Raw genomic sequence first — 10,000 nt, forward strand, 5'->3', positions numbered from 1 at the left:
ACCCCTAGAGTCTTAACGTCCGACCCCCTAGAGTCTTAACGTCTGACCCCAGAGTGTTAACATCTGACCCCAGAGTGTTAACACCTGACCCCTAGAGTGTTAACGTCTGACCCCAGAGTGTTAACGTCTGACCCCTAGAGTCTAAACGTCTGTCCCCAGAGTGTTAACGTCTGACCCCAGGGTGTTAACGTCTGACCCCAGAGTGTTAACGTCTGACCCCAGAGTCTTAACATCTGACCCCTAGAGTGTTAACATCTGACCCCTAGAGTGTTAACATCTGACCCCTAGAGTCTTACCATCTGACCCCAGAGTGGTAACGTCTGACCCCTAGAGTGTTAACGTCTGACCCCAGTCTTAACGTCTGACCCCAGAGTGTTAACGTCTGACCCCAGAGTCTTAACGTCTGACCCCAGAGTCTTAACGTCTGACCCCAGAGTCTTAACCTCTGACCCCAGAGTCTTACCGTCGGACCCCTAGAGTGTTAACGTCTCACCCCTAGAGTCTTACCATCTGACCCCTAGAGTCTTACCATCTGACCCCTAGAGTCTTACCATTTGACCCCTAGAGTCTTACCATCTGACCCCTAGAGTCTTACCATCTGACCCCTAGAGTGTTAACGTCTGACCCCTAGAGTGTTAACGTCTGACCCCCAGAGTGTTAACGTCTGACCCCAGAGTGTTAATGTCTGACCCCCAGAGTGTTAACGTCTGACCCCAGAGTGTTAACGTCTGACCCCAGAGTGTTAACGTCTGACCCCAGAGTCTTAACGTCTGACCCCAGAGTCTTAACGTCTGACCCCAGAGTCTTACCATCTGACCCCTAGAGTCTTACCATCTGACCCCTAGAGTCTTACCATCTGACCCCTAGAGTCTTACCATCTGACCCCTAGAGTCTTAACGTCTGACCCCTAGAGTGTTAATGTCTGACCCCAGAGTGTTAACGTCTGACCCCCAGAGTCTTAATGTCTGACCCCAGAGTGTTAACGTCTGACCCCAGAGTCTTAACATCTGACCCCTAGAGAGTGTTAACGTCTGACCCCTAGAGTCTTAACGTCTGACCCCAGAGTCTTAATGTCTGACCCCAGAGTGTTAACGTCTGACCCCCAGAGTGTTAACGTCTGACCCCAGAGTGTTAACGTCTGACCCCCAGAGTGTTAACATCTGACCCCTAGAGAGTGTTAACGTCTGACCCCTAGAGTCTTAACGTCTGACCCCAGAGTGTTAACGTCTGACCCCCAGAGTGTTAACATCTGACCCCTAGAGAGTGTTAACGTCTGACCCCCAGAGTGTTAACGTCTGACCCCAGAGTGTTAACGTCTGACCCCCAGAGTGTTAACATCTGACCCCTAGAGAGTGTTAACGTCTGACCCCTAGAGTCTTAACGTCTGACCCCAGAGTCTTAATGTCTGACCCCAGAGTGTTAACGTCTGACCCCCAGAGTGTTAACGTCTGACCCCAGAGTGTTAACGTCTGACCCCAGAGTGTTAACGTCTGACCCCAGAGTGTTAACGTCTGACCCCAGAGTGTTAACGTCTGACCCCAGAGTGTTAACGTCTGACCCCAGAGTGTTAACGTCTGACCCCAGAGTGTTAACGTCTGACCCCAGAGTGTTAACGTCTGACCCCAGAGTGTTAACGTCTGACCCCAGAGTGTTAACGTCTGACCCCTAGAGTGTTAACGTCTGACCCCAGAGTGTTAACGTCTGACCCCAGAGTGTTAACGTCTGACCCCAGAGTGTTAACGTCTGACCCCAGAGTGTTAACGTCTGTCCCCCAGAGTGTTAACGTCTGACCCCTAGAGTCTTAACGTCTGACCCCAGAGTCTTAACGTCTGACCCCTAGAGTGTTAACGTCTGACCCCAGAGTGTTAACGTCTGACCCCAGAGTGTTAACGTCTGACCCCAGAGTGTTAACGTCTGACCCCAGAGTGTTAACGTCTGACCCCAGAGTGTTAACGTCTGACCCCAGAGTCTTAACGTCTGACCCCTAGAGTGTTAACGTCTGACCCCAGAGTGTTAACGTCTGACCCCAGAGTCTTAACGTCTGACCCCAGAGTGTTAACGTCTGACCCCAGAGTGTTAACGTCTGACCCCAGAGTGTTAACGTCTGACCCCAGAGTGTTAACGTCTGACCCCAGAGTGTTAACGTCTGACCCCTAGAGTGTTAACGTCTGACCCCAGAGTGTTAACGTCTGACCCCAGAGTGTTAACGTCTGACCCCAGAGTGTTAACGTCTGACCCCAGAGTGTTAACGTCTGACCCCAGAGTGTTAACGTCTGACCCCAGAGTGTTAACGTCTGACCCCTAGAGTGTTAACGTCTGACCCCAGAGTGTTAACGTCTGACCCCAGAGTGTTAACGTCTGACCCCAGAGTGTTAACGTCTGACCCCAGAGTGTTAACGTCTGACCCCAGAGTGTTAACGTCTGACCCCAGAGTGTTAACGTCTGACCCCAGAGTGTTAACGTCTGACCCCAGAGTCTTAACGTCCGACCCCTAGAGTGTTAACGTCTGACCCCAGAGTGTTAACGTCTGACCCCAGAGTGTTAACGTCTGACCCCAGAGTGTTAACGTCTGACCCCAGAGTCTTAACGTCTGACCCTAGAGTGTTAACGTCTGACCCCAGAGTGTTAACGTCTGACCCCAGAGTGTTAACGTCTGACCCCAGAGTGTTAACGTCTGACCCCAGAGTGTTAACGTCTGACCCCAGAGTGTTAACGTCTGACCCCAGAGTGTTAACGTCTGACCCCAGAGTCTTAACGTCTGACCCCTAGAGTGTTAACGTCTGACCCCAGAGTGTTAACGTCTGACCCCAGAGTGTTAACGTCTGACCCCAGAGTGTTAACGTCTGACCCCAGAGTGTTAACGTCTGACCCCAGAGTGTTAACGTCTGACCCCAGAGTGTTAACGTCTGACCCCAGAGTGTTAACGTCTGACCCCAGAGTGTTAACGTCTGACCCCAGAGTGTTAACGTCTGACCCCAGAGTGTTAACGTCTGACCCCAGAGTGTTAACGTCTGACCCCTAGAGTGTTAACGTCTGACCCCAGAGTGTTAACGTCTGACCCCAGAGTGTTAACGTCTGACCCCAGAGTGTTAACGTCTGACCCCAGAGTGTTAACGTCTGACCCCAGAGTGTTAACGTCTGACCCCAGAGTGTTAACGTCTGACCCCAGAGTGTTAACGTCTGACCCCTAGAGTGTTAACGTCTGACCCCAGAGTGTTAACGTCTGACCCCAGAGTGTTAACGTCTGACCCCAGAGTGTTAACGTCTGACCCCAGAGTGTTAACGTCTGACCCCAGAGTGTTAACGTCTGACCCCAGAGTGTTAACGTCTGACCCCAGAGTGTTAACGTCTTACCCCAGAGTCTTAACGTCTGACCCCTAGAGTGTTAACGTCTGACCCCAGATTGTTAACGTCTGACCCCAGAGTGTTAACGTCTGACCCCAGAGTGTTAACGTCTGACCCCAGAGTGTTAACGTCTGACCCCAGAGTGTTAACGTCTGACCCCAGAGTGTTAACGTCTGACCCCAGAGTGTTAACGTCTGACCCCAGAGTGTTAACGTCTGACCCCAGAGTGTTAATGTCTGACCCCAGAGTGTTAACGTCTGACCCCAGAGTCTTAACGTCTGACCCCTAGAGTGTTAACGTCTGACCCCAGAGTGTTAACGTCTGACCCCAGAGTGTTAATGTCTGACCCCTAGAGGGTTAACGTCTGACCCCAGAGTGTTAACGTCTGACCCCAGAGTGTTAACGTCTGACCCCTAGAGTCTTAACGTCTGACCCCAGAGTGTTAACGTCTGACCCCAGAGTGTTAACGTCTGACCCCAGAGTGTTAACGTCTGACCCCAGAGTGTTAACGTCTGACCCCAGAGTGTTAACGTCTGACCCCAGAGTGTTAACGTCTGACCCCAGAGTGTTAACGTCTGACCCCAGAGTGTTAACGTCTGACCCCAGAGTGTTAACGTCTGACCCCAGAGTGTTAACCCCTGTGCGGCCTCCGTCCCGTTTTTTTTTCAAATTATATCGTTTTATAGATACACCTCTCCTGAATCGAACCACGTTGTCCGATTTCAAAAAGGCTTTACAGCAAAAGCAAAACATTAGATTATGTTAGAGGAGTATATCGATAAAAGTAGCCACATAGCCATTTTCCGACCAACCACATGCATCACAAATAACCAAAAAACAGCTAAATGCAGCACTAACCTCTGACAATCTTCATCAGATGACACACCTAGGACATCATATTACACAATACATGCATTCTTTTGTTCGATAAAGTTCATATATATATATAAACAGCATTTTACATTGGTGCGTATCGTTGACTAACTATTTTCCCTCAAATGCATCCGATGAAACAGAGCTACAATTTACTAAATTACTATTCGAAAACATTTTTTAAATGTAATATTGTCATTCTAAGATTTATAGATGAATATCTCTTGAAAGCACCTGTAATGCCAGATTTAAAAATAACTTTACTGGGTAATCACACTTTGCGATAAAAGGGGATGCGATACTCAGAACAATAGCAATACAGGTCAGCGCCATCTTGGAACAATCGCATATCACATCTAGTCTTGTATACTATTGTCAATAATCCCTTACCTTTGATTATCTTCATCCTTAGGCACTTCCAGGAATCCCAGGTCCATAAAGGATGAAAAAGTTCATCCTTTATGTTCCATTAGCTTGTTGTTGTTAACGCGTTCTGAAGGCTGCACCAAAAGTTCCGACGTGCGCGGGGCTACTCTTTCAACAAAATGCATTTTTTTCTTATTTAGGTTCGTTCAAACATGTCAAACGTTGTATAACATAAATCTTTAGGGCCTTTTTCAACCAGAGCTCCAATAAGATTCAAGGGGGACGATTGCATTGTCTCTCTAAACGTTTCGAAAGGGGAGGGTAGCCAGGGGCGCCGGCGTCATAATGGTGATGGCCCTCTCCGTGTGACCACGTTCCACAGCGTGTCATTCTGTCAGTTTTCACAGTAGGAGACTCAAATCACTTTGTAAAGACTGGGGACATCTAGTGGAAGCAATAGGAAGTGCTCAATGAACGATTGCTCACGGTGTGATTAATAGGCAACGTGATGAAGTTGAGACCGCAATTCAGAATTCCACTTCCTGTTTCGATCTGTCTCGGGGTTTTGGCCTGCCATATGAGTTCTGTTATACTCACAGACACCATTCAAACAGTTTTAGAAACTTTAGGGTGTTTTCTATCCACAAGTATTAATTATATGCATATCCTAGCTTCTGAGTTTGAATAGTAGGCCGTTTAAAATGGGCACGAATTTTTTTCAAAATGCGCTGTGGCGCCCCCTATCCTAGGCGACCGTCAAGAGTTAACATATGACATTTTTCTCAAAGTAGTTTGGATGTAGTGAACTACATTTTCAAAAGTAACTTTAATTAAAATAACTACATCGTTCGTTAGTGTACACTTAACTTCTTCAGTGTCAAGTCATTGGTAACTTGGTAAACTGTATTTTCAGAATACTGTGGCTCCCCAACACTGCTCGTGAGTGTGTGAGAATAGGTGTATGGTCATTATTTTGTGGTAACCAGTTAATGAGTGGAGGTGAGAAGACTGTACAGTGACTAAACCCTTAGTACTGGGACGGTGCTCAATAAATATAAAACAATTTTTGAAGATAAAAGTTAATATAATTACATTACATTTGGTTCACAATTACTATACATTCTAACGTCCTTTCATTCAGTTGTTATTGACATTTCTAAATTGTTGCCATATTTTAACGGCCGTCTTCGTAATAAAACCAAGGTGCAGCGGAGGATGTGTATTCATTTTGAATATTTAATAAAATGAACCACTACAAACAAAACACTAAACAGCAACGACAGCAAACAGTCCTGTCTGGTCAAAAAATGAACGAAACAGAAAACAATCACCCACAAAAGGGAAAAAAACAGGCTACTTATGTGTGACTCCAAATCAGCAACAACAAACTACAGCTGTGCCTGATTGGAAGCCACACACGGCCAAAATCAACGAAACAAACCAACCTACAAAAATGTACATAGAACGCCCACCCAATGTAAACACACTGGCCTAACCAAAATAAAGAACAAAAAAAAAACCTCTCTATGGCCAGGGCTTTACACATATTTAATTACATTAAATTAATTTAATGGTTGTGACTTTAATTATATATCAAGCCCTATCTTGTGAAACCCCAGCGAGATATAAACTAATTTCAGCTTTACAAAACATTACAAACCAGATCAAACGATTCATTTTAATTTTATTTAACTTCATTGTTTGTATTTAAAACATTTCATATAAATATAAACTCATTTTTTTCCACCCAATATTTTGAGTGTTGTTGTTCCATATTTTCAACAGGTTCATCTCTATTGCCTTTAGATTACCGCTCAATATGGAAATGACTGTAAAAATATACCAACATAAACAATCAAAAACATAATCAATCACACAATGTTTGACAATTCCACAAATATTTGCTACCTAAACTTTCTTTCCTCTCTTTTACATTTAGTGAGTAAATATTTGCTACCTAAAACAAGAGTAAATCTCCAGATCTGATGTCCAAGAACCAGCTCTGTAGGGAGAAGGTATTTAAAACCTGTGTGTGTGGCTGTGTGTGTGTGTGTGTGGTTGTGTGTGTGTGTGTGTGTGTGTGTGTGTGTGTGTGTGTGTGTGTGTGTGTGTGTGTGTGGCTGTGTGTGTGTGTGTGGTTGTGTGTGTGTGTGTGTGTGTGTGTGTTTACGGCAATATAGTCAGGGAACATGTATTTATACACTGCCATTGGCTCACCTTAAACACCGTTAATATCAGACATCATATATTTAATTTCATAGTGGTATATTAGTAGTGTAGTAGTAGTATGGTAGTAGTTCTATAGTAGTAGTAGTATGGTAGTAGTTGTATAGTAGTAGTAGTATGGTAGTAGTTCTATAGTAGTAGTAGTATGGTAGTAGTTCTATAGTAGTAGTTGTATAGTAGTAGTTGTATAGTAGTAGTTGTATATTAGTAGTTGTATAGTAGTAGTTGTATAGTAGTAGTTGTATATTAGTAGTTGTATAGTAGTAGTTGTATAGTAGTAGTTGTATAGTAGTAGTTGTATATTAGTAGTTGTATAGTAGTAGTTGTATAGTAGTAGTTGTATAGTAGTAGTTGTATATTAGTAGTTGTATAGTAGTAGTTCTATAGTAGTAGTAGTATAGTAGTAGTTCTATAGTAGTAGTTGTATAGTAGTAGTTGTATAGTATTAGTAGTATAGTAGTAGTTGTATAGTAGTAGTATAGTAGTAGTTCTATAGTAGTAGTAGTATAGTAGTAGTAGTATAGTAGTAGTTCTATAGTAGTAGTAGTATGGTAGTAGTTCTATAGTAGTAGTATGGTAGTAGTTGTATAGTAGTAGTTCAATAGTAGTAGTAGTTTAGTAGTAGTTGTATAGTAGTAGTTTGGTAGTAGTTGTATGGTATTAGTTGTATATTAGTAGTAGTTTGATAGTAGTAGTTGTATAGTAGTAGTTGTATAGTAGTAGTTGTATAGTAGTAGTAGTTGCGTGGTAGTAGTTGTTTAGTAGTAGTTATATAGTAGTAATTGTATAGTAGTAGTAGTTGTATAGTAGTAGTTGTATAGTATTAGTTGTATAGTATTAGTTGTATAGTAGTAGTTGTATAGTAGTAGTAGTTGCGTGGTAGTAGTTGTTAAGTAGTAGTTATATAGTAATAGTTGTAAAGTAGTAGTAGTTGTATAGTAGTAGTTGTATAGTAGTAGTTGTATAGTATTAGTTGTATAGTAGTAGTTGTATAGTAGTAGTTGTATAGTATTAGTTGTATAGTATTAGTTGTATAGTAGTAGTTCTATAGTAGTAGTTGTATAGTAGTAGTACTATGGTAGTAGTTGTATAGTAGTAGTGCAGTAGTAGTTCTATAGTAGTAGTACTATGGTAGTAGTTGTATAGTAGTAGTTGTATAGTAGTAGTTGTATAGTAGTAGTTCTATAGTAGTAGTTGTATAGTAGTAGTTGTATAGTAGTAGTTGTATGGTAGTAGTTCTATAGTAGTAGTACTATGGTAGTAGTTGTATAGTAGTAGTTGTATAGTAGTAGTTGTATAGTAGTAGTTGTATAGTAGTAGTTGTATATTAGTAGTTGTATGGTAGTAGTTGTATAGTAGTAGTTCTATAGTAGTAGTTGTATAGTAGTAGTTGTATAGTATTAGTTGTATAGTAGTAGTGTAGTAGTAGTTGCGTGGTAATAGTTGTATAGTATATTAATAGTAGTGTGATAGTAGGTGTGTGATAGTAGTAGTGTGATAGTAGGTGGGTGAGTTTAGTTGTATATTAATAGTAGTGTGATAGTAGGTGTGTGATAGTAGTTGTATATTAATAGTAGTGTGATAGTAGGTGTGTGATAGTAGTAGTGTGTGATAGTAGTAGTGTGATAGTAGTAGTGTGATAGTAGTAGTGTGATAGTAGGTGTGTGATAGTAGGTGTGTGATAGTAGTAGTGTGATAGTAGGTGTGTGATAGTAGTAATGTGATAGTAGGTGTGTGATAGTAGTAGTGTTATAGTAGTAGTGTGATAGTAGTAGTGTGATAGTAGTAGTGTGATAGTAGGTGTGTGATAGTAGGTGTGTGATAGTAGTAGTGTGTGATAGTAGTAGTGTGATAGTAGGTGTGTGATAGTAGTAGTGTGTGATAGTAGGTGTGTGATAGTAGTAGTGTGTGATAGTAGTAGTGTGATAGTAGGTGTGTGATAGTAGGTGTGTGATAGTAGTAGTGTGATAGTAGGTGTGTGATAGTAGGTGTGTGATAGTAGGTGTGTGATAGTAGTAGTGTGATAGTAGGTGTGTGATAGTAGTAGTGTGATAGTAGTAGTGTGTGATAGTAGTAGTGTGTGATAGTAGGTGTGTGATAGTAGGTGTGTGATAGTAGTAGTGTGTGATAGTAGTAGTGTGTGATAGTAGGTGTGTGATAGTAGTTGTATATTAATAGTAGTGTGATAGTAGGTGTGTGATAGTAGGTGTGTGATAGTAGGTGTGTGATAGTAGTAGTGTGATAGTAGGTGTGTGATAGTAGTAGTGTGATAGTAGTAGTGTGATAGTAGGTGTGTGATAGTAGGTGTGTGATAGTAGTTGTATATTAGTAGTAGTGTGATAGTAGGTGTGTGATAGTAGTAGTGTGATAGTAGGTGTGTGATAGTAGTAGTGTGATAGTAGTAGTGTGATAGTAGGTGTGTGATAGTAGGTGTGTGATAGTAGTTGTATATTAATAGTAGTGTGATAGTAGGTGTGTGATAGTAGGTGTGTGATAGTAGTAGTGTGATAGTAGGTGTGTGATAGTAGGTGTGTGATAGTAGTTGTATATTAATAGTAGTGTGATAGTAGGTGTGTGATAGTAGGTGTGTGATAGTAGGTGTGTGATAGTAGTAGTGTGTGATAGTAGTTGTTGTATATTAGTAGTAGTGTGATAGTAGTAGTGTGTGATAGTAGGTGTGTGATAGTAGTAGTGTGTGATAGTAGTAGTGTGTGATAGTAGTAGTGTGATAGTAGTTTTATATTAATAGTAGTGTGATAGTAGGTGTGTGATAGTAGTTGTTGTATATTAGTAGTAGTGTGATAGTAGTAGTGTGATAGTAGTGTGATAGTAGTAGTGTGATAGTAGGTGTGTGATAGTAGTGTGATAGTAGGTGTGTGATAGTAGTAGTGTGATAGTAGTAGTGTGTGATAGTAGGTGTGTGATAGTAGTTGTTGTATATTAGTAGTAGTGTGATAGTAGTGTGTGATAGTAGTAGTGTGTGAGTTTAGCTGTACTTGTGCTCTTGACATTAATGCCGTTTCATTTCAGTGTTTCTCAGTTGTTGTTCTACTGTGGCTGGAAGCTGGTGCTGTTAGGGCAGGTGATGCAGCTCTGTGTGTGTTTAAGTTTGGATGCTGGGCTCTGGGTTGGTCTGGGTTGGTCTGGGTTGGTCTTAGCTCTGGTCAGCCCTGAGGACCATGGTTGGTCT

The sequence above is a fragment of the Salmo salar genome, chromosome ssa06 (genome assembly GCF_905237065.1).
Source record: "Salmo salar chromosome ssa06, Ssal_v3.1, whole genome shotgun sequence".
In the NCBI taxonomy this organism is placed as follows: domain Eukaryota; kingdom Metazoa; phylum Chordata; class Actinopteri; order Salmoniformes; family Salmonidae; genus Salmo; species Salmo salar.